At 38.8% G+C, this 25,183-nt stretch overlaps 1 protein-coding gene across 5 annotated transcripts in view; it reads left to right on the top strand.

Annotated features, from left to right (window-relative positions):
* BMPR1B (bone morphogenetic protein receptor type 1B) overlaps window positions 1-25,183 on the top strand; it is a 437,941-nt gene that overhangs the window by 84,793 nt on the left and 327,965 nt on the right. Inside the window, exon 2 of one of the 5 annotated variants that reach the window (XM_071215539.1) lies at window positions 21,562-21,653. The exons of the other annotated variants lie outside the window; for them this stretch is intronic. The gene's annotated coding sequence lies outside the window, so the exon portion shown is untranslated. The remainder of the gene's footprint in view (window positions 1-21,561; window positions 21,654-25,183) is intronic. 5 annotated transcript variants of the gene reach the window in all.

Genomic DNA, 25,183 nt, shown 5'->3' with positions numbered 1-25,183 from the left:
ATCCTACCCGGAATTTTGACTGCAGCCTACTAGTGGTAGTTTATAGCTTGTGAAGAAGAATGTTAAGGTTAAACAAGGGTTGAAGGGATATTGCAGATGTTATTCCTCTGTCAAGTGTAGTCATTTGCACACCTGCAACACTAGGTCTTCTTTCAACATCCATAAAAGCTCACTAGGGGCCAGACTGCTTCCAGATTTATTTCCTTCCCACTTTATTCTCTTTTTCACTGTGCTTTTCTGCTGTGCCCTCACTCTCATTTGCTTAAGCTATTTTCATAAGGGAATTTGTTCTTGCAGATTTTAGATTTTTTTTAATATAAAAATTACAGAATCATTGAAATTCATATTAAATGGATTCCCTCCCCCCATTCAATTGTGGTTACAATTGCTAAGGTGATTATAAAGGAAACCTAGTAAATGTATTCTTTGGGGACTACCAATGAAGGCAGAACATCTGGAAAGTTAAGTATAATAATAAAAAAATTGAAACAGATGCATAATCTTACCCCACCTCTTGTCAGAGCCTCTGTTATTAGTAATTTAGAAAAAATGTTATTCTCCCTACCCACAAAGAAAGGTAAATATATACTTATAATATTAGATTGTTGAACCTGAAATCAGTAGTCTTATATTGGTCTTAGAGATTTCAGGGAAAAATCACGCATTTCTAAAAGCAACAATTTTGCCAATAAAGATTAGGAATTAAAATGGTGATTTTTATGTAACTTACCAACCAGATGTGAATTCGTTATATGATTAAAAATGCACCATTTTGCTTCTTTCAAATGATATGATTTGAAAAATAAGCTTAAAATACTCAATTATGAAACAATCTATACTTTTGTTGTTGTTATTGCCATTGTTCAAACTTTAATGTAAGTCTGAAATTATTTTTTAAAATAATAAGGACTGGGAGAGAAATATAATAGCAAAATACATAACTGATTTCCAGTACAGAGGCAAAACAATGGTGTATCTGCAAGTATAATAAACTCCAGAAAGTTCTCTTTGTGCTGCTTAAATTAAACAGCTAGCATTTTTTCTTCATCCAGGTGTCCTGACATTACTAAGCACATACATCAATCACTTCATCCATTCATAATGGGCAGTGCAGTCAAGCAACAATTAGCTTAACAAGGAACCTCTAAACCTCTTCTTTTTCTGGGGAAGAAGAGGAGAGATGGTCCATAACTCATCAACGGGTTATGTAGAAAACTAAAAACAAGATGACCAAACAGCTCTTCTGCATTATTTTTAGAGAAGGTTTTAATCAAGAAGTCACCAAAAATTTACCTTCGATCAAACTTCTGTACTAATATTTAAATGCAATTATTTAAATTTTAAAATACAAGGTCGTTTTCCAAGCAAAAGTCCCTCAGCTCGTAGGTTAAGGTTGCATCAGAGGAAAGAAGTCAAAAGCGCCCATCCCTGGGCTGCCACTAACTGCATTTTTTAGGTATTGGGCCTTCAGAGGCATCACACCACTGTATTCTCTGTAGGACATTTCAGGATAGCTTCAAGTTTTCACCAGAGCCTGAAAGCTGGCATTCCCAGTGAAGTTCCGTTTTCTAGCATGATAATAGCTCTCACTCTCACAGCCTGGCAAGTATTTGACTAAAAAAAAGGCCCACCATGAGTGAGGATTTTGCTTTTTTTTTTTATACAACTTCTCCCAACTTCTAGGTTATGGAAGCCTGAATAACCTCCAGCTCTGTTTAACTTACCTGAAAATTTCAATAACTATTTTGGTCTCAGAGTAACAAGCATAGCATTTTTTAAATGTATATTCTTTCCATGAAAACCAACAACCACAAGCAGCCATTCTAACTGCTCCCTCTTCCCACCACTTGTCCATTATTGCCCTGCAGCCAGATTATTTTTTCCCCTTATCCGTTTGTTTGTTTATTTATTTATTGGCAGTACGGGGGCCAGGGAATGAGCCCCGGACCACATGTGGGAAGCTGGTGCTCAGCCACTAAGCTACACACACTCCCCCAGAATATTCTTTTAAAAGCACAAATATGATTTTGTCATTCCACTGTTTAAAGCCCACTGTTGTCACTTGCACTGCCTCCAGGCTTCTCTCCTCCCCTCACCCTGAACCTAGCCAGTGTCTGTACCTGTTGTCCTCAACCTCAAGAGCAGCCCCTTTCACTGACTCTTTTTTAAAAAAAATTTTTAAGAGCTGTTGTAGGTTTATAGAAAAATCACACAGAAAGTACACATATAATCCATATAATCCACACAACCCCCACGGTTTCCCTATTATTAGCATTCTGCATTAGTGTGTTACTTCTGTTACAGTTGATGAAATGATGTCGTTATAGTCCATAGTTTACATTAGGGTTCATTCTTTGTACAGTGCAGTTTCTGTAGCTTAAAAATTTTTTTTTCTAGTAACATATATACAGCTAACTGTTACTCATTCTTCAGGCCTAGGCTTTAAAATTTCTCTTGGCAAAGCCTTCTCTGTCTCCCCAGACCAGGTTAGACGGCAAATTTGTCTGACTCTATGAGGACCAAAACCAACTGTGCTTTTTTTCGCCGCTCTGTCCCTCAGGCCTGGAGTATGGCAAAGACTGATGCTCAGTTAAGTATTGGTTAAGTAAATAAACAATGAGCTTTATATTCTGGGAATTGTGATAAACAAAAGGGGGGCAGAGGAAGGGGCTTGCCTCCTGGTGAGAGAGAGAAAGCTCGTGCAAAAGCAATTCCAGTAAAGAAAACAGTGAGTTGCCATAAAAGAGGAATCTATAAATGCTGTGGAAAGTCAGTCTTAAAATTACGTTTTATGAACAATGGTTTACTTTAGGTTTTCAAGGTATACTCTAGAATCTTGTTTGTTTCTTAGTTTTGTCTAGGAGTTCATGAGAAACTTACTGATGTCACCAGCACTGCCTCACCATTACCAGTATAAGTGATCAGGATGATAACCTTCTCATTTATTGTTCAAATGGGTCACTTTGGAGTGTGAGTGGGCCCTTATTAATAATTACACCTGGAAATATGTAAAGAGAGACTCCCTGGCAAAACCAGGATGCGAGGTCCCCTGGTTGCAGAAGACAGTTGCTCTGGAACAGGTTTGCTGTCTTTTATTCAGAATACTTGGCTAGACACGTCTAAAACAATATATACAAAATAGAACTTAATTTGGCTTACTAAATGAGTAATGCTCCTAAAATGACTGTTTATATAACAGGCATTTTCTTTTCCCCATTTTTAATCCTCCCACTGTATTTCTCTGGTTGAGTTAGTAGGTACTTGTGCAGCTAAAGCACCTTTTCTATCCAAGTTAAAGTTTTTTTTTTTAATGAGGTAGTTTCTGTCTTTGACATTATATAGCACAATTATGTAATCTAAGGTCACTATTGTCCTTTAGCAGTCCTTTTAAAATAAAGTTTATATAAAGGACGAAACTTTTTTCTCAAACATTACTTATGTTTCTAAGATTTCACCTCTTTGCAAATTATCATCTCACAGTCACTCATTCATAAATTTAACAGAGTCAGAATACCTACAGCGTGGCAGGCACTGGGCTAGGCACTTAAGAAGGCAAACATTTCTTGCCATTTTTTAAATTCTATCAAGTGTTCACTGATGCCTTTGTTCAGAATCAATTTTTTCCTTCTTTTTTATCCTCTTAGTGATTCATTCTTCTTCTTCTTATGGCAGTCAGCAGTGCTTAGCTTTTTTCATAGCAATATTTGAATGTATCTGTTTGCCCCTCTGACTTTTTGGATTCCTGAAAGTCAGGGCCATATCTTATTTGTTGATCTATCCTTAACTAGATCAGACTCAGCATTTTTTTTCTTTTTATTCTTTTTATGCTCCCCCCTTGCAATTTTTTGTGTGTTGTCTGCTCTCTTGTGTCCATTTCGCTCTATGTTCTTCTGTGTCTGTATTTATTTATTTTCCCCTCCCTCCCTGGTGCCTTGCTTGCTGTCTGCTCTCTGTGTTCATTTGCTGCCTTCTCTTCTGTTCTTTCTTGTCTCCCTTCTTTTGTTGGGTCACCTTTTTTGCTGAGTCAGCTCTCTGCGGGCTGGGCGGGGCTCCGCAGCATGTAGGGGAGCCTGCCTTCACAAGGAGGCCCCTGGACGCAACTTGAGAGCCTCCCATATGGTAGATGGGAGCTCATCTAATTGAGCCACAGCCTTTTCCCCAGACTCAGCATTTTGTAGCTGGTATGACCTCGGTGGTTGATGAGTAAATACTAATGTAGTGAAAAATTATTTGATAAATACTCTGACTTTGTATCTACTTTTTAGAAGCAGAATGGGTCATGTTCTTAATAGTTTCAGGATTACCCTAAACAAGCAGTTTATAAAATGCAGAATGACCCAAGTTATGAGAGTGGCCAGGGGCATTTTGTAGTGACATTAGCCATGACCCTAGTTTTTGTGGCTCACATGGGAAAAAAGATGAATTTTCCTGTACGTAAAACATATGCTTATAAATTTCTATGCAGTATGGTGGTCCATAATGATTAAAAGTGATTAAAAATAAATGTTGGAAGGGAAGCGGACTTAGCCCAATGGATAGGGCATCTGCTGACCACATGGGAGGTCTGTGTTTCAAACCCTGGGCCTCCTTGACCTGAGTGGACCTGGCCCATGTGCAGTGCTGATGCATGCAAGGAGTGCCGTGCCACGCAGGGGTGTCCCCCACGTAGGGGAGCCCCACGCATAAGGAGTGTGCCCCGTAAGGAGAGCCACCCAGCACGAAAGGAAGTGAAACCTGCCCAAGAACGGCACCGCACACACAGGAGAGCTGATGCAGCAAGATGATGCGACAAAAAGAAACACAGATTCTTGGTGCCGCTGATAAGGATAGAAGTGGTCACAGAAGAACACACAGTGAAGGGACATAGAGAGTATAGGGGAGGGTAGAGAAATTAAAAAAAAAAAATCTTTACAAAAAAAATGTTGGGGAGTGGATGTAGCTCAGTGGTTGAGTACTTCCTTCCCATGTTTGAGGTCCTGGGTTCAATCTCTGGTACCTCCTAAAAATATATATATACTGGGAAGCAGACTTGGCCCAGTGGTTAGGGCATCCATCTACCACATGGGATGTCCGCAGTTCAAACCCTGGCCTCTTTGACTGGTGTGGAGCTGGCCCACACACAGTGCTGATGTGCGCAAGGAGTGCTGTGCCACACAGGGGTGTCCCCTGTGTAGGGGAGCCCCACATGCAAGGAGTGTGCCCCATAAGGAGAGCCACCCAGCATGAAAGGAAGTGAAGCCTGCCCAAGAATGGCGCCGCACACATGGAGAGCTGACGCTAAGTTGACGCAACAAAAAGAAAACACAGATTCCCATGCTGCTGACAACGACAGAAGCAGACAAAGAACACCCAGCGAAATGGACACAGAGAACAGACAACTGGGTGGGGGGGATGGCGTTGGGGAAGGGGAGAGAAAAAAAAAATCTTAAAAAAAAAAGATATAATGAACAGGATAAACATTGTCATTGAGGCAGTACTGTGTAATGGAGAGATGACTGGATCATGAGTCAGATGACTTGTCATCACCTCACTCCGTGGACTTGGGTGACTCACTTTGCTGCTCCTTTTCTCACTTAACTCATGGTAACAGATTAAAAAATGTCTGCCATACCAGCTTCACACAGGATTTTGTAAACATCGGATAAGATAATATATAAGAAAATGTTTTGACCTAAACAAGCTTAAGGTATTTTATTCTGTTGTCTTTAAGCATCTTATTGGTAAAGGTGAACAAATAAGAATATATGAATATTCAAAGTATTGTTTAATTATGCAAAGATCCTAATTAATTGGATTAATAGTTGAAGCATTGTGTGATCTCCATGTCTGTACCTTTAACAAAAATTAACACTGCAAGAAATGATATGCATGATTAGATGAACAATACCTGAACTGAAGTTGAAGTGGTATTATTTTATTTGGACAGGAGGCATAGCAATAAATTGAATTATTTCCAATGATGATTATTTGCTGCTGAAAAAACAATTTTAAAGAGTCTAATGTAAATCTTTCCAAAATGTGTTTTACAGAACATGGTAAGATGGTAATGATTGTTCTTTGATTAAAAGATTCCAGGGCCAGTTAATTTTATTTGATAAACAAGGAAAGCCATGTTCATTTAATGCAGAACCTTTCAGTACTTTAACATGTTAACATGTTTAACATGCTCTTAAAATTTTTTTAGTAAGAGATCACACAGAATATGCAGCATTCCCCAAGTTATTTGACATTGGATTTTTGCCCCACAGATTATCTATTAACATCATACTACGGCCTTAATCCTCAGAGTGTGACCCCAGGACCAGCAGCATGGGCATTGCCTAGGAACAATTCTGACAAGTTCTGGGGCCCCACCCCAGACCTACTGAATCAGAATCTCTAAGGTGGAGCTCAGCAGTCTGGTTTTAACAAACCCTCCAGGTGATTCTGATGCATGTGAGAACCACTGCACTTGGGTTTCCTGGAACATAGTTAGGAAAAATACAACTCTAATGAACTTAAAATATGTTTGCTTTTAAAAGAATGCCATTCTATTCTAAGTAGCGATATTTGAGGTCTTAAGTTTTCAGCTTGTGTGTCTGTGCACGTGTGCGTGCGTGTGTGAAATCATCAAAGAAAATAAACAAATGCATTCTTGCCAAGAAGAATAGGTATGGGAGAATGAAAAAGGTGTCGAAAGTTTATGATTCTGGGTTTAAAGTGGAGTTGGATTAGTTTTAGATTATGTAGCTGATCTTATTACCACACCCTGACTATACTTCAAGTTCAAACTTCTGTAAATTAAAGAAGTGTATATTTACAACTGGTAAGTTAGAAAGTGGAATTCCTTATGATTTTAATTCTCATAATGGAGGGTACTTTTATCCTTTTCTTAAGCTTTCTTAATTGGTTTATTCCAGTGGGCCATAATTTCTTTATGATGCTCTTCTTGGGAAATTCTTTCAACATTTATTTATTGGATGCTTTGTGAGACTTGGTAGACCTCGTTTTCAGTGCTGGGCAAACATTGATAAATACAAAGAACACAGTGCTAATCCTCCCAGAGCTTGTAGTACATAGAAACATGGAGGCAAAGAAAGCATTTCCTGAAGAGTGAATGTTTTGGTAAGGAGAAGACCAGGAAGATATGGGAACAAGAAGGAGAGATTATGGAAGGCTTCCTAGATGATCTGTAGAATAAAATATTGTGACATGATAGATGTAGTTAAACATATGGCATAGTGATGATTTGAAAACATTTCAAAATTTGGCCAACTGATTGTTTTCTCATGTTTCAGATTTGAACTCAAAAGTCACATCCTTAACCTAACTTTTCCAGCATGCCTCCTCATCATAAACACTCCCAAACTTGATGCTTTCTCCCTGTTATGGTTGTGCTCCTTACAGAATTTTAACAGCTTATAATGATACAATTGGGTTATTAGTTGTCTTCCCTCACAACAGTACAGTATGGACTTAGAGCCATTTTCAGCATATAATAGACATAGAATAAATATATGGTAAATATGTGAGGGACTGGGTGACTTAACCAATGGAAGAATTGTCCTGTGAACACATGGCAATTTTAAAGACAGGTACTAAGATTAGACATTTTTTGATGTTCTTAAAATTCAAGAAGGTAAATGCTTCACGATATGCAAATGTACTTGAGAACCACCTTCACGTAGTAGAATGTTTGGTCTTATTGATTAAAAAGAAAAGTTTTTGTATTTACAGATTGTGCAACACAGATTTTAAGTATTTTTGTAGTTGAAATATGGCAATCATAGTATGAACATTATAATACATTTGCCATTTTACATGGGGATTTAAACATGGCTAGCTTGAACGGCTTTCCAAGGCTGCTATTGTGCTGCATGCAGCACAGTTATGCCTGCTGACTTGCATATGCAAGTGGTCACCCTGAAGCTTTGCCTGCAGGAAGTCATTGAGAATTAGATCACGTTAGACACCTGTGCTCTTGCTTATAAGCTTTACAAGTACCGAATATAACTTCCACTATGTTTTACCTTCATGATATGTATATCTTTACTCTTATTTTCAGATTCCTCTCTTCCTTAAACTTGTCCCACTTTTCTTCCCCATCCTTAATATGTTTCTCTTGTGTTTCCTCTTCCTTCCAATTTTGCACACCTGAAAACTTCTCTTTTTCCCACTTCAACCTCCTTTCTGGTTTGAAAAGTCCAGGGTGGCCCATTTCTTTTGTCCTGAAGTCTGATATTTTTCTGTGAATCTCTGAAGCCCTCTACACTTTGGACATAGGCAATGAAAAATGTACCAACATTTAAACTTTTTCAAAGACTTTAAACTCCTGTTTCACTTAGAGATTAAAATTTGGTAGAATATGAATTAGTTTAGAACCTTATGAACCAGAACCAATAAAATAGTTCACCAGAACAGGAGTGCTTTATACTTTCTGGATCACTGATTATCCAGTACAGAGAGTTCAGCATCACCAATACAAAATAGCAGTTCTTCTGTACCTTAAAAGGAAATGACAGAGCATACTTTAGATATTTAAAAAAATAAACAAGTCTAATTTTCCCCCCTCTGATTGAATTGATATTGGAGAGGCCTTGGAGAGGCCTTGGAGAAATATCTCAACCTAGGATAGAAGGGATCTTGATACAATCCTGAGATTCAGTTCAATTCAAGGACTAGTGCTGCGGCTTGCTCTGTCGGTGGCGGTGGGGTCTGGCTGCGGACGAGGGCTCGGTCCAGCTTGGGACGAGGGGTCGGTCCGGCTTGGGACGAGGGGTCGGTCCGGCTTGGGGCGAGGGATCGGTCCGGCAGCAGACAAGGGGTCAGTCTCACAGGGGTTGCGCGGTTTGGCTGACAGGGTCGCCCGGCGAAGCCGGTGACAAAGGGGTCGCCTGGAGAAGCAGGCGACGAACTGGGGACAAGGGAGGCCAGGCCCTTGTCGGGGGCTCTCAGGACTGGAGGGCGCACGGCAGAAGAACTACCACGGGGACGAGGTAAACACGCAGGTCCAACTTTATTGAGGAAGTGGCTACAGTTTTATAGGGGCTGGGGAAGGCTGATTGGTTGAAGCTTATGCCATGTTCTGATTGGTTGCCGCAAGCAGTTACTGGGGAGAAAGGTCAGTGGGAGGTACTGGAAGGGGGAGGGGTGGTGGTTAGGGATTGGCTGTTGCTGTTGCTGGGGGAAGTGGCAGGGTTTAGGGATTGGTGGCTGCTGTTGCTGGGGTAGAGGGCAGACTTGAGTTTCCCGCCTTGCCTGGCTGTTGCTGCTGTGGGGGGGGGGGGGGGGAGGCAGACAGGAATTTTCCGCCCTGCGCCTGAGCAGGAAGAAAGAAGAAGAAGGGTGTTGCCTCATAAGGCATCGTGTGGCGCTATCCGGGAGGAGGGGCGGCCGCGGAAGCATGGCTGCCGAGAAGGGGAGACCCGAGGGCACTCTGCGCCCATGCCGAGCTCCCTTCAGGGGTGGCGGTGAGTCCGACCAGCCACCCTATTATGGGGGCAGCGGCTTGGAATTAGGCCTACCGCGGCTGCTCCCCTGCCAGGCCAGCAAACCACACTTCAGCCCGAGGGGTGGCCGCAGACTAGTCAGATAATAGAAGGGGATATAATGCAAAGCGAAGGTACACACTCAAGATGGGAGAGTGGATATGTTCTTATGAGTCATGCCTGCTGGGGCTAGGGGTGCTGCTTTGTTAAGGTTGGGCTGTTCCCTCCCTTTCCGTGTTAATGAGAACTTGTAAAGTTCCAATGTCCTCATTGATTCTGCCTTATGCAAAAGAGAGATTGAAAACTAATTTCATGGGACCTGTCCAGGGAGGTGTTGTGAAGTGTGTGGTGGTTAGGTAATGGGTGGGCCTCCTATCATCTGGTATCTTCCAGCATCAGGCCTTGGGTGGGTGCTTTTCTGCAGTGGTTAGGGACTATCTGGTGGTAGTTTTCCATTGTTTCTCCTTCACCACTGAATTGTCTCCCTTTAGTACCTGTGATGGTTTGAAGCTGCATGGGCCCCAGAAAAGTATGTTCTGAAAGTTAATCCATTCCTGTAGGTGCAGACCCACTGTAAATAGGATCTTTTGGTGCATAGGATCTTAGGATATGACCCATTCCGTTCAGGATAGGTCTTAATCCTCTTACCTGGAGTCCTTTATGAGAGAATGAAAGTCAGACAAAGAAAGAGAAAGCCATGAAAGCAAGAAGCTGAAAGCAGTGAAACTTGGAAGAGGAGAGAAGACCAGCAGATGCCACCATGTACCTTTTCAGGTGACAGAGGAGTCCAGGATCACCGGCAGCCAGGCTTCAGGAAACAGGTTCTTGATGATGCCTTGATTTGACGTTTTCATGGCCTCAGAACTGTAAGCTTGTAAGCTAATAAATCCCCATTATAAAAGCCATCCCATTTCTGGTACCTTGCTTTCGGCAACCTGGCAAACTAGAATAGAACCCAATAGTTCTTAAGAATGAGGTTGTTATTAAAATCTCAGAGAAATTTGAATACTGTGCTGTTAGGGATTTTCCTTCCTTCTTTCCTCCCTCCCTTCCTTCATTTTCTTGTAAAGTATCTTTCACAGATAGAAAACGGTCTTTTCATCTTTGTTGAACATTATCCTGTTGACAACCATTTATTTATGCAGTTTCTAGGCCCACTTAGACTCTGTCTGGTCTTTCGTCATGGATACATGCTTTGCTAAGTGTTCAAGGCAGTAGGGTAAAATGTATCTAAACACTTGATTTTAAAACAATGATTTTTTTAGTGGGAAAATAGGTTTTCTAGGCACATGATACAAAACTCAAAAGCTACAAAAATGAGCCCTTTCTACTCCTGTCCCATCCACTCAGATGCCCTCCTCAGAAGCAAATGATGTGACCAGGTTTTTGTTATCCCTGCAGAGATAGTCTATTTGTATTTGATTCTTGATTTTAAATAAAAATCAAGAGTTGCTGTATGCACTGTTCTGTATCTTGGTTTCACGTAACAAATATCTATTAAGTCATTCCATATTACTATGTACAGAGCATCCACATTGTTTTAAATGTTGCTTACATTTGTAGTATATGGATACAATATAATGTTATTTGGTATTTCCAGTCCTTTACTCTTTATGTAAAAGTGTGCATAGATCTACAGTAATATTTCCTAGAGCTTAGAGGGTGTTGGATTGTACACCAGTTTGTACTGGTATCCATGTTGTTTTAGTCTGCTGGGCAGCAGAAAGCAATATACCAGAAATGGGTCAGCTTTTAACAATGGGGATTTATTAGTTTACAAGCTTATAGTTTAGAGGCTGAGGAAAATGTCTAAATCAAGGCATCATCAGGAGATGCTTTATTTCCAAAGACCAGCTGCTGATAATCCTGTAGTCCTTTGTCATTTGGCAAGGAACATGGTGATGTTTGTTGGTTCTTTCCCTTCTCTCCTAGGTGTTCTTGCCTCCAGCCTCCTGCTTCTGTGGCTTTCTCTCTGAATTTCATTCTCTTATGCAGGACTCCTGTGAGTGGATTTAAAACCCACCCTGGTCCTTGCCTCAACTGAAGTAACCTCCATCAAAAGGCCCTCCTTATAATAGGTCTACACTCGCAGGAATGCAATAACTTTAAGAACATATCTGTATTTTCCATACAGATTCAAACCATCATGCTCCTCCTTCTATACCCCCAAAAGACATTCTTCCCATATACAAAATGCATTCTTTCCATCACAGTACCCTCCAGTACCCTGGAGTCTTAAATCCTTGCATTAACAATATTAAATACAAATTCTCATCAAAAGTGTTAATAGATGTGGTCTGTTATAGGGCAAAATTCCCTTCTGGCTGCAGACCTGTGAATCTTAGAGAAAAATTTGTCTGCTTCCATTGTATAATGGAGGGGGCAGACATAGGATAAAGTTTCCCAGTTGGAGAAATTGGAAGGAAAACAGGGGTCAAAGGTCCTGAACAATTCCAAAACCCTGCAGTGCATACTCCGTTAGATTTCAAGGTCTAAGAGTCATCTATGGAATGACACTTTGTCCTTCAGGCCTGATATAGCAGCAGCTCTGCCCTCCCCAAGGGCTTGCACAGCAACCCTGCTTTTCCCAAACCCTGGGCTGAGGGCCCCAACCTCTCCAAGCATTGGGGTGATGGCCATCCTTTCAGCTCCACCCTCCTCAAGCACTGAGGAGCAGGCAGGACCCTAGGCTCCACCCTCCTCCAGCATGGGGTGGCGGCCAGCCTCTCTACAAGCCCCCAGACACCTGAGAAACCTGGGGCGGGAACGTTCTTCCTGAGAGCAGGGTGGGAGGCCTGCTCTCTTCAAGCTCTGCAGCATACTCACCCTTTATATATTCATGGGTAGGTCCACTCTCCTGGGCTGAGAAGATGTCTTTAGGCCAGATCTCAGCTTCTGTGGTTCTGTCGTTGAAGTTGCTTTTCCTTCAGTCTGTCCCTTTTCTGTCCCATGGCTGTGGTTCCATTCATAAGATCTCGCAAAAATCTCGGGGGCTTTGCATGTACAGCACTCAGGTCTCAACCATCAGACAATAGGACTTTCCACAGATCCTTTCTAAATAACTGCATTTCCAATCCTGACTTGCACTGAAATGGTTGACTGGTTCACGTCTGGCTAAATCCCCACATGGGGTACTATTCTTTGCAGGACTTGCTTTCCAGTAGTTTAGAATTTTCCAGATCATCAATTTCTGGTTTCTTTGTGCCCAGGAATTCAGTTCTCAGCTTATCCCTTTCCTCTCACATTTTTCTGTAATCTGTGAGGAGAAGCCAGGCCTCATTTTCCACATTCAGTTTGGAAATCTCCTCAGATAAATATCCAAGCTCATCACTTACGTAACCACTGAGCCATAGTGGCTCCCCAGAATTGGCCCTCTTGCCTCTTTGCTTATTGATTGTTTTTGGAAGCACCGGGGACTGAACCTGGGACCTCCCATGTAGGAACCAGGCACTCAACAGCTTGAGCCATACCCACTCCCCAGAAAAGCGTTTTTATATGTAGCTTTTTATACTTGATGGAAGGACCATTAGGCATGGAAGGAGATGATATCTGAAACTCAATATTTATAAATGTCATATTTTGGTTTGTTTTTCTCTTTGAAATAAAATACAAGTAAATCTACTAGAATTTAGGTGAGGTGTAACATTAAACAATTTAGAAATAGTATTGTCATCACAGAACCATAAGGCAGGGTGCAACACACAGATGTGGAGTCACATTCTAACAGAACTACAGGTTTTGGAATGGTGCACAAAATGCCTTGTATCGCTATTATGCTTTCCAGGATGAGCCCATGATTGAACAAGACTTTTTGTCATTAGTTCATTGTTTTCAATCTTAAATGTATAAATTGATACTGCTTTCTTATGTGCTTGCAATTTTATAAAATTTGCCCCCTTAAAAAAAGTGCAATTTAAGGGCTTACATGCAGTCTTATTTTATGGGTGCTAAGATAGAATTCAGTAAATCGTACAGTAAGGGAAGAAAATTGTACTATGGAGGGAAATGGAAGGCAGGTGGGAAAAAAGACTTGGTGGATGAAATGGCACCTGAGCTAAATCTTGAAAGAAAAGTTGGAAGCTGCAATACACACAGAGCTCTGAGAACAAAAGTACAGAGGAGATGCAGGGCTGATGGACTGTAAGCAGTTTTGGTGCAGCCAAAGCGGAAGAGAAAGCACAGTTAAGAAGTGAAATTGGTTGTCTCTACTGTCCAACAGAAATACAATGCAAGCCTTACATGTAATTACATGTAAATACAATGCAAGCCTTACATGTAATTAAAAATTGTTAGTAGCCACATTACCAATATTAAAAAGTGAAGTGAATTTGAATTATTTTAAAATTTAATTATATCAGAAATAGTATTGTAATATATAGTCCATATAAATTCATTAATGAGGTGTTTTTTCGGGCTATCTTTGAAATTCAGTATGTACTTTGCACTTAAAACATCTCAATTTGGACTACCCCCTTTTTTTATTCCTCAGTAGCCGCAGGTTGGGTATTGGTTAATAGAATAGCATCGCTCTGAAGAGTGGGAATTGGAAGTGGAGAAGAGGCAGATGAATGATTGTTTTTGTTATAAGCCTTTATCATATAATTACTTATTTTTAACACAATGTACATGGACATTTAGGTAAAAAAACAAAGGAAAAAAGAAAAATGTGAACATGAAAAAGGAAGGGGACTCATTGCAGGGGGAGCTTTCTTCTGAAGTCTTTGTGAAGGGAAGCAAAAAAATTGGATAGAGTTTGGGTAGGTGGTATGATGTGGGATTTTTTTCTTTGAGAAAGAAGAGACTTAATGTTTTAAGTTATAAGTGAGGATTCAGTAGAATGAAAGAATTCAAGATGTATGAGACTGACTGGGGAAGTATAGATGGTGGGTTCGGTCTTGATCGGCAGAAAGGAGACCTTTACTTCTGAAACTAGGAAGAAGAGGGAGAAGACATAGATTTGCATCCAGGTGTAGGTTTTAGAGGTCTAAGGAATATTAAAAATATATTCTCAAGGCTGGCTTTTCATGAAGAAAAAGAAAATGACACTGTAAAAAATCCAGATGGCTCATAAATGAATAATTCTATTATCTATGTTCAGTTTTTTCCCTTTGTAATAACATTTAATTCATTAATTCACCCATTCATTCTTCACATTGAAGAAAAAGCATATGATTCCGAGGTTCATAGAATATAGATGGCAAGAAATGTAACAAAAGAAACAAGTGAAGCTTCATTCCAATTGTACTAGAGGAATCTAGGGCTGATTTTACCATAAAACTGGGTCTTGGAAGTTTTAAGATGCTTAATTAAGGAAGTAATGGACATGAATTATAGGAATTCTTTTTCTTTTCTTTATATATGGTTTGATAGCTTTTGTCTAAAAACAGCCATGCACACATATATGTATTTGCTTAGACAAAGAACCTTTCTGGAAAAACATACAGGAAACCGGTAACTGAATACCTCCGAAGACAGGAAGTAGGAACTAGGACAGAGGTGGAGAGGCCCTTTGCACTGAATCACTTTTGTGTCTTGACCCATGGGAAAAGTTACCTATCCAAACATGTTTTTAAAATTTGAATAAAATATGTACTAATTATACATTTGACAAATTACAAGGGACATTGCTGATTGAACGAGAAAACAAACACCTAAATTGCAGAAAGAAGCAGAAATTTTCCTTCTTGAGGTGCTGATTTTATTAAATATTTGGGCCAAATTTTTCTTATAAGAATCTCTATAAAGTTATAACGTATATACATTGTTTAAATGTGAAAAGGCATAAAATTTCCGTTATAGACAACTTCTTGCTTACATAATGTGTAATGTCCGATGCACCTGTTATTTCTTAAAGTATGATTTTTTTGAGGGAGAAGAACTAGATTAAATATATCATTAAGGAAAAATGTGGGTACTAAATAGACTTAATTCTAATGAGGACAAAGACCATTATTTTACATACTTTTAAAATTCCCCTGTTCCTGACAGGGTTCTCAGGATTTAATTTATCAGTTAATAAAGAAGAAATTGATTTATTGGTTAAATGAACAACTGTGGAGCTGCCTTACAATAGTGTACAATAAATGATAATTCACTAGAAACTGGCTTCTAGATATTAATTTTAATTACTTTGAAACAACATAATTTAGTACCAGATGCTTAACAGGCACTCATTGTAATTGTGAAGTTAGCATTATTTGTATCAGCTATACAAAACTCATCAATTTTTCTCTTAAAGACATTGTAGAAATCCCAAAGAAGAAGATACTACTAAATTCATGCTGAGGCTGAAGATTAAAACAAAAGCTTTTGGTTCACATGGTAATGGAGCCCTTCAGGGACAGTAGAATCAATGTATCCAGAAGTCAGCTGGAGTTGGCCTCAGGAACTAGGGGATTTCTTCTTGGCATCCAGGTCCTTTTTGATATCTTCAAATTTTTTAGCTGTGCTAAGTATGTCATAGCTTTGAGCCAGATACATTCCAACCATGTTGCCTAAAGTAAATCCAAACAGGAACTGGAGCATGATGTTAGTGAAGAGGATGAGGAGGGCACCGGGAGACTGCTGATAGGAATTCTTAATGTCGAGCACAAGTGGTGGGAGAGGAGGAAGAAAAGTGTGTGATGATAGAAAGTTAGGTACTGACTTGAGTAACAGAAAATATTAATGTATGCTAAAACTTGTGCTTCCTTTCCTAAGTCAGTGTTTTGTTTTTTTTCAGTTTCTTCACAGTATTGTTTATATATTATAGAAAATGCATTCCAAATTGTCCTAAACTATGAAAATTACACTGGCCCACAAAATTAAAAAGTTCAATGTTAACAGGCTTTAGCTTGTTTTGATCCTGAGACTTAGCCTGTTACCTGGCTCAAGCTTTGTTCTCTTAGATACTCTGGACTTTGCCCTCCTCTTTATGTTTGTGCCATTCCCAGGTGGGATGACCTCATTGCCTTACATCTTCATGCCCTATTGTCCAGAGCAAGAGCTAATGCATTTGGCCCAGAGGTTCTAGTGAGAGTGTTGAGACACTCTCTAATTAGACGGTAGCTGGATTGCGAACTCCATCTCTTGGGTCCGAGAATGGAGTTAGGATCCCTGGGATTACATGTGTCTCCCAGGAGAAACTAGGGCTTGTTGTGCAGGGGAAAACAGACACTGGTGATACAACCAAGAGTTCTCCTACAGTGCCAATGGGAGAGGAGAGTGAACACACACCCCAGTGACCTTGGATAGTTAGCCTTAAGCACAAACTTTTTTTTGTGTCCTATTTGTATCAAATATTGATTATAATTTTACATTATACTCCATAATATATTTAGTAAAATCAAGAATTTCGTTTAAGTATTTGAGTAAAATTTAATGATCCAAAGCTGTGGTTTAATCTGTGACTTCCCATACCTTTAGGTACCTAGGTGTATATATAAAAACAAATCTTACATAATTTTAAATTAATGGACACCTTAATTCAAAAACATATTTGGTATATAAAGTAAAAAGAATACTGAAAAATATTTACTAAATTCTATGTCCTGGATATATTTCTAAGCCATGATTTTCATAAAATATTGTTCATCTAAAGGGTAAGCTATCGAGAAATTCACTTTTATTAATAAATTCATTCTTTGGAACTAACCACATTTTGGATAATTGGTAACCATGGTAAAATATCTCAGGATACTTTATTTTTTAACAGACCTTATAACTTAGGTCATTAAACTTAGTCTTCAAATGTGTTTAGTAGCTCTAATTATGCTCAGGACATTTTAAAAACTAGAATTGAACTCTTGCCCCAGGTTTTCTCTGATATAATTACACAATGAAAAATGACCAAAAGAAAAAATGAATTTATCTTCATTGTTAAAAATGCCTCACAGACCGGTTCAGTACCTTTTAGATGTAACAGTATTTTTATTTTACACACACACACACACACACACAATACATACACACTATATGTATATGTCTGTTTTTAGAAAAGTTGTCCATTTACTTTGATATCCAGACATCACAAGAGACATGGATCATGAAGAAAAACTCCTAATTATTTTCAAGCAGGAGTAAGGCATAGTATGTGCTAGGTACTGTTTTAATGTTTACAGACATTATCACATTTAGGACTTCTAACAATTCTATACTATAGGTACTGCTGAAAACCTAAGTTCCAGGGTAAGTAAATAAATTGCCCAAAGTCATATACCTGGTAAATAGGCTGTAGAACCCAGGCACCGTGACTCTGAGGTTCATGATATAAACTGCACACTGTGCTGCTCCTTAGTTCTATTGATAAAAAGTAATCCTATGCATGTAGGTCTGTGGAAGGGCATTACCAAAACAGCTTGTGGTGAGTGTGCTCATAGTCTTTCCTAGTTTCAGATGGAATGGCCAGCCCTATGTCTGAGTCCTGGCATCAGAGCAGGCTTTTTCCTGGCAGCTCACAACTGTGCTATACTTTTTGAAGTCCTGCTTCACTAGGTCTTTGATGTGCTCCTTTTGCCCAGGTTCCTTTCAGGTGTCTAACTTCAAATGAATGGTAATGGTGCCATTTTTCAGCGATAACATAATACGACTGGGGTTCTTTTATCCTTGTTGTTATGTTGGTCTTAATATGCTGGAGTTTTAGAAAAGTGTATTTTAACTAATCAGAATATTGGGTGCTGAGATTTACCATTTGGTTCTTATGTGTTTACTATATTTAATGATAAATTATATTTAAAACTCTTAAAAAAACCAATTTTGTAAGCATTAACTACTCTTTTCAAAAGAAGTGTGGTGAATGAAATTCAGTTGTGCTTTGGTAAGGAATACGTGGCCTGAAAAATCTTAAGCTTCATTTTGTCTCCTCTCATCTTCACCTCCATTGTCTTGGGTACTCACCTCACGTCTCTGTCAATTCCATTACACACTTCCAGTCTGTTTGGAGTAGAGAAGGAAGAGCTGGGACTGCAGAAGTTCTCCATTTCTTCCTTTGGGGGGCATTTTTAAAAGTCCTAAACCAGAAACTGAAGAAATGTTAAATGTAAACAGAACCTTTCTGTTTTGGATCATCTCTTTTCAATGTGGATCATCTACTTTGATTTCCATTCTCGATTACTCTTTGCTCTTTGTGTCCTGCCCCACTCCTGCAAGTAGATTACTTAACTCTGGTCAATGTCTCTGTTACAGATTTCTTTATTTCTAACAGAGAAGAATGTGTGGTAGACCCAAATCGGTTCCCCAGCCCTGACCTCATCTCTGTGCCAGAGGGATGGGGTGTGGGAGGTTGGAAAGAGGGCAGTCATCTCCAAACGAATCTCGTAGGAGAGCGTGTGCAGAAAACTACGGAGAATGGAGGTCAGCCAGGGCTCTCCCTCTCTTCCATCCTCTTTGTCTCTGTCTCTGGAGCTCACACACACTCCCTGACAGTGGCAATCTAATTTGATGCAGGATTTTGCTGTAGGGAGGAAAAACCTGTTGAAAAAGAGAAAGTGGTAGTGGCTCTGTATTCCAAATCAATTTCATATTGATCTCTGGATAATTCTCAGTGAGTCATGTTTTTCACTAATCAGGAGTGCCAATTGATAAGATTAATGAGTGTGGCTGAGAGCATAATAGTGGGCCAGAACCTAGAAGCCATATATTTCTACCTGTGCCCTTCAGGGAAAATCAGAGAGGAAGGAAGAAAAAAAATTAGATTAGTAATTGTGCTGGTTCTTCTGGTTTAGCTTCTTATAAGACTTTTCTGCTGTTGCCAACTAAGAGGAGAGCAAAATAGAATGTAACACTAAAGGATGAGAAAAAAATCATAGCACAGTGTTGATAATTAGAATGTTATAAAATAATATACAACATGGAATTTCATAGAAAAACTACACAATTTAAAGTGAATATTTGAGTAGAAAGTTATAAGATAGGATATTTATGCTAGGCTAAATTTGTTAGGTTAGAAAAATAACCTAGGTTGCCACCCTGAGATTGGTAATAACCGAAGAATTCTTATTTTAAGAAATATCACTTTCAAACACTAAGGGAAATCTTATTATTTGTTTCAGTTACAATCTAAAGTTTCTACTCATTTATATTTTGTATTTCAAATTTACAAAACCAGTTTGTAGTTAAAATTCAAAAGATTTGAATCAGGTCCATTTACATGTATTCCTTTAAGTAGAAATACTGTGAGTTAGTGTTATTGTTTTGACTTAATAGAGGATAAGGGTTTAGGAAAGGGATATGGAAAAATTATTTTCTCTCCTAGGAGTTGGTGTTTAATCTTTGTTACCTTATCAAATATATTAAAAAAAACACAACAACTGTATGTCTTGGAAATTGCAGTGAAAGTAATCATAAAAAATGTCCAATTTAATATAGTTGAAGTACTAATAAACAAATGGGGTTCTAACTAGAATTCGTTTAGGAACTGAAAGAAAGGTAGGGCTAAAATTCAGTTAGGCTTTCTCACTGAATCTATGAAAGTAATTTTTTAGGAGGAAAATTAAAATTCATTGAACTGCTATATATATCAATTTCCTACAACTAATCTCCATAGAGTATACAACTGGGACATTTTTCTGTGACAAAGCACAAAAGAGAAAAAAAAAGTTATATCAGGGAATTAAATAGTGCAGTGATTTTCTTATCAGGAATGACGTGTGATTCATTTTATATTGGGAGACAACTGGTCTGGCAGAGTGAGTAAGTGGAGGAACCTATGGCAGGAACATGACTGACATGCTTGAAGAACAGCTAGGAGCTCTGTGTACCTGGAGTGGACTGATTATGCAGGGAGGGCAGTAAGGGGGTGTTAGAGGCGTAACAGGCAAGTAGATCATGTCAGGTCTTAGAGGCAATCATAAGCATCTTACCTTTTATTTTACTGATATGGGAAGTCTACTGAAATGTTTTAATCAAAAGTGTAACATGAGGGAAGTGGCCTTGGCCCAATGTATCCATAGATACATAGATAGGGTGTCTGCTTACTACATGGGAGGTCCGCGGTTCAAACCCAGGGCCTCCTTGACCCGTGTGGAGCTGGCCCATGCGCAGTGCTGATGCGCGCAAGGAGTGCCATGCCACACAGGGGTGTCCCACGGGTAGGGGAGCCCCATGCACAAGGAGTGTGCCCCGTAAGGAGAGCCGCCCACCTCGAAAGAAAGTGCAGGTTGCCCAAGAATGGCACCGCACACATGGAGAGCTGACACAGCAAGATGATGCAACAAAAAGAGACACAGATTCCCGTGCCGCTGACAAGAATAGAAGCGGACACAGAAGAACACACAGCGGATGGACACAGAGAGCAGACAACTGGGGGTTAGGGGAAGGGAGAGAAATAAATACAAAATAAATACGTCTTAAAAAAAAAAAAAGATCTGCTACAGGAAGGTCAACTGGTAACTTTGACAAAAAGCAGGCTGGAGTGTTGAGAGAAAGCCTGGCAGGGATTGTTTCAAGAGGGCCAAAGGAGAGATAGAATTCCAGGCAGCAAGTGTAGACAGTTCTCTTCAAGAAAAAGGGAGCTGAGAAGTGAATGGTAACTGAAGTAGGAAATGCAGTCAAGGAAAGATTTTGCATTTTGCTTTACTTTTTTGATGATGTTTTTAAATGAAAGTTATTAAAACAGCATGGTAATGATCCAGTAGAAGGATACAGAAGAGCGTGTGGAAGAGCTGCTGTAACAACCCTTGACTAGGCCAGAGGAGGGGGATCCATTGGTAAAGGGGAGTGGGCTGTGTGGCCTTAGCAGAATGTGGTGTTAGTTTTTTAGTTAAGAGGAAAGGCTTAGTGTATGGGCACAGATGCAGGTTGTTAATTAGGTGTGGTGGTGCCTAATAAATAAGACGTTTATTTGGGGTGTGCATGAATGTTTATTTTCTTTTATTAGTTTCTGTAGGCTGTCCTGGACAGAGTGTGAAGGGAGCGGGAACAAGAAGTCAGGAAGGGCTGGGGAGAGAAAGCATTTCTAGCAAGAAAGTGAAAGGCTTGTGGTTAAAGGACTTTCAGAACAGCTGCTGCCTGTCCTCGCATATATTGTATACTTTTCTCCATTTGTTCCAAACCTGTAGTTAAAACCCACAGCACATAAAGGATTGTCCCATGATTTGCTTCTCTTCCTTCCTCCTAGTTCCTATTGATGTCCTTCTTTCAGTCTTCATCCCCACACCCCACCAGGCACCATGCACACAGACTTTGATTAAAGAGTTGGAATGATGGAGGGTGAGTACAACATCCTCCTCACTGCCTTTATTTTTTAAATTCTTTCCTTCATGTTTCAGAGTAGGGGCCCTTTTTTTTTTTGCCATCGTTCCTTTGGCAGTCTGTGTAAGCATACGGGCCCTCTCTTCAACTCAAGGTAATTTTCAATGAAAAAAAAAATTTCATACAAAGTAGACCAATTACCGAAATATAATTATTCAAATACTTTTTAAAATATGTGATATAATGATAGATGTGATTCATTGTGCATTAAGCAGGTTGGATGGCTACTTTGATTTCAAATTAGTTATTAATATAAACATATATTGAGATATCTGTAAAAACTGTGACATGATATGAAAATATTTGTGATTTCCACTGGTGACCAGGCCATAGGTATTGGTAATAATCCTGTGACTTGCTGCCTTAATTCATAATTAAAGGAAATATGAAATTTTACCTAGAAGATCATGAAAATAGAAGTACTGTTTTTTCTCCAGCCAGGTTCTGTCGTGTATCCCATTGGGGTGTGGACGATTGTAGCTGTATGTACCCCAGAAAAACATGTTTTTAAATTTAATCCATTCCTGGCGTGTGAACCCATTGTAATTAGGACCTTTTAATGAGGCTACTTCACTTAAGGGATGACCCATTTCAGTCAGGATGGATCTTAATCCTTTTACTGGAGTGTTTGTAAGAGAATGAAATTCATACAGAGAAAGAGAAAGCCAAGGAAGCGAGAAGAGGAAATCAGAGAAATCCAGAAGAGAAGGGAGAGACCAGCTGTCACTGTCATGTGCCTTGTCATATGACAGAGGAGCCAAGGATTGCTGGCAGCTGATCTTTGGGAAGAAAGCATCGCCTTATTGGTGCATTGATTTGGACATTTTCCCGGCCTCAGAACCATGAGTGAATAAATTCCCATTGTTTAAACTGGCGCATTCGTGGTATTTGAGCAGCCTAGGTCGCTAGGCTCCAGGTTCAGAGGAAATAGTGTATGTCTTCTAAGACCAGTATTGGCACTTACGTTACAGTCTCCTATCCCTCCATTGTCTCTAAAACCTACTCCAAACAGCTATCCCGCATTGCTTTTCTGTCTTAAATCGCTCTCTCTCCACTGGTTCTTTTCCTTTCATCTAGGAATATGCCTGTTTTTCTCCATTGTCTACCACACATGAGGGCAGAAAATTGTCTTACTTGCCTGAATATGGGAGTGCAGTGACTGCCATGTGCTCTTCAAATGTTTACTGCTTGTAGAAGGTGCTTACTAAATGGTTTATTAAATAAATAAATAGATGACAGTATTATTGATGGAAGCTCAGAAACTTCTTTTATCTAAATTAGTGAATGCTTTAAATGTCTTTGTGCTGGTAAAGGGAAGATCTTCATAAGGTTCAGGAGCATCATGCATTGGTAAACATAATAAAGTAAATAAATTTATTAGTCCATTAAAGTTAACAGTCTCATAAAAAGATATAAGAGATTTTCAATATTAAGTACTTTTGGTAAAAAGGTTGTGATTGACTTGGTCAAACCAGTTCATTAAATTGCACGATAGTTTCATAAAGAAGATAATTTGGAATGATTTTTAAATGCTGGACTTTAGAACTCAAACAGTATTAACCTTAATTTCTTTAAGTCTCATGTTTAAAATATAGTTTTCATTTGAATTTTGCAGTTAGTGTAGGTACAGTTTGTCTTAGAATGAAAGGGTAAAGTTCAATGACTAGAATTTAGACATATTCACCATTAGTATTAGAATATGTATTTTATACTTGATAGAAAATTAACTTTATCTATTGTAAATCTCTGAATAAATATATTATCCTAATCCAGTAACAGATATCCTTTCAAACACATACATGTAATTCATACAGCAATTAATTATGTGTTATTCTATAATATTTCTTCTGTTGTTATTTTCTATTGTTTATTGAATGGTTACTTAGGTTTTCCTATGCAAATATTGTGCAAACATAAATGAGTCAATTGTGTTAATTGTAAAATAATTAGATTAGTATCTGGCAAATAATAAGCATTATGCACATAAAACAAGGAACCCCAAACATTACACACGCACACATATATTTTTTCCAACTAGAGTATAGCTTGTCTGTGAACCTGGAGACTCTGTTTATCTTATACATTTTGTTATCCTCTGTGCCTAGCACAGTGCCTGGCTCATAGTAGACAATCAGTAAACATTTGTTACATGAATATAAGCTCCTAAGCAGCAGTGGTCGTGTAGGGTAGGTGCAGAGATGGATAAACAGAGATTGTATAGATAACTTATGCTAAAAGTGAATACATTTCCCTCTCTATTCTGTGCAATGGGTATTTCTTACACATACAAATTGATATGGTTATTGCATGTGTAAGGGGTATAAAAGGGTATAGTATTCAACTGAGACACACAACTGGGCTGACCTGGTTCTTTACGCCAGCCTCCATTTTTTTTAAATATACACAGGCCATTTCAGTTGGACAGGATTTTGAATATCATCTGTGGGCTTACATGAATATTTTGAAGAAAAGTTATTCAGTTAAACTATTTAGATTGAGTATATATAGACATTGCTTTATATCTAATTTTAGTCAGTGGAAAAATTTTTGCATATATATAAACCATTTGCATTTTAAAGAGCCCTTATAAATTAGGAAACTATATTTTACTATTACTAAAGAATATATATTTTACATTAAGACATTGTTTTTTCTAATTTCATATGGCAGTTGTGGTAATGAAATTACGTTGTTGGTTTTCCCACATTTGTATACCTGTCTGTTCAGTTGGGGATTCAAATATTTTTATTGGATCATGAAAATTAAAACAGTAGCATTTTTGTCTTGTACTGGCAAGCACCCACATTAAAATTATCCCATTCCATGTACCTTATTTTTTGATCACCATTATCATCCACCCCTTAAAAAACTCAGAGTAACAACTAGACTATGTTATAAAGTAATTTTATACTTGCCAATTGATCTTCCCTTGGGAGCTACTGTAGTTTTTATAAATAGCTTGCTGACTTCGAAGAAACATAGTTCTGTTCTTAGGAACTCATCTGGAAAGGGCATTTCTTTGGGGATATGGAGACCATGTGTGGAATTTCAGCTTCAGGAAAATTTCTGAGATTTTGACAAAGAAATATTGGGTGGTTTAAAGTTGAAAGTCTGAGAAAAACTGCTTTGCTCTTAGTAGCCATATTTTATATTTTTAGAACCTAATATATTGTAGAGTAATAGTTACTAAAATACTGTGGAGTTTGCAGACTCCTAGGGACCTGCAAACTCAAGTTTGTGCCATTGATCATATTATCCTGGTCAAAAGTTCTCTTTGAAGTAGTGTATGTCTTCGATTTATTAAAAATGGCGAATGGTATTTATTCCTCAAAAATGACAATTTGTTTAGTTTGCTGAATTTTTCATAACAAGGGGTTCATAAAGTAAAAATAACCAGAAGTTCTCTTGGGAAAGACTCTTGTCAATTTGAACCCTGTTAGGTTTTTATTGATTGAATTAATATATTTTATTGTAAAGATAATAACACA

Source organism: Dasypus novemcinctus, chromosome 1 (genome assembly GCF_030445035.2).
Source record: "Dasypus novemcinctus isolate mDasNov1 chromosome 1, mDasNov1.1.hap2, whole genome shotgun sequence".
NCBI lineage: Eukaryota > Metazoa > Chordata > Mammalia > Cingulata > Dasypodidae > Dasypus > Dasypus novemcinctus.
This window is presented reverse-complemented; position numbering and strand designations above follow the sequence as displayed.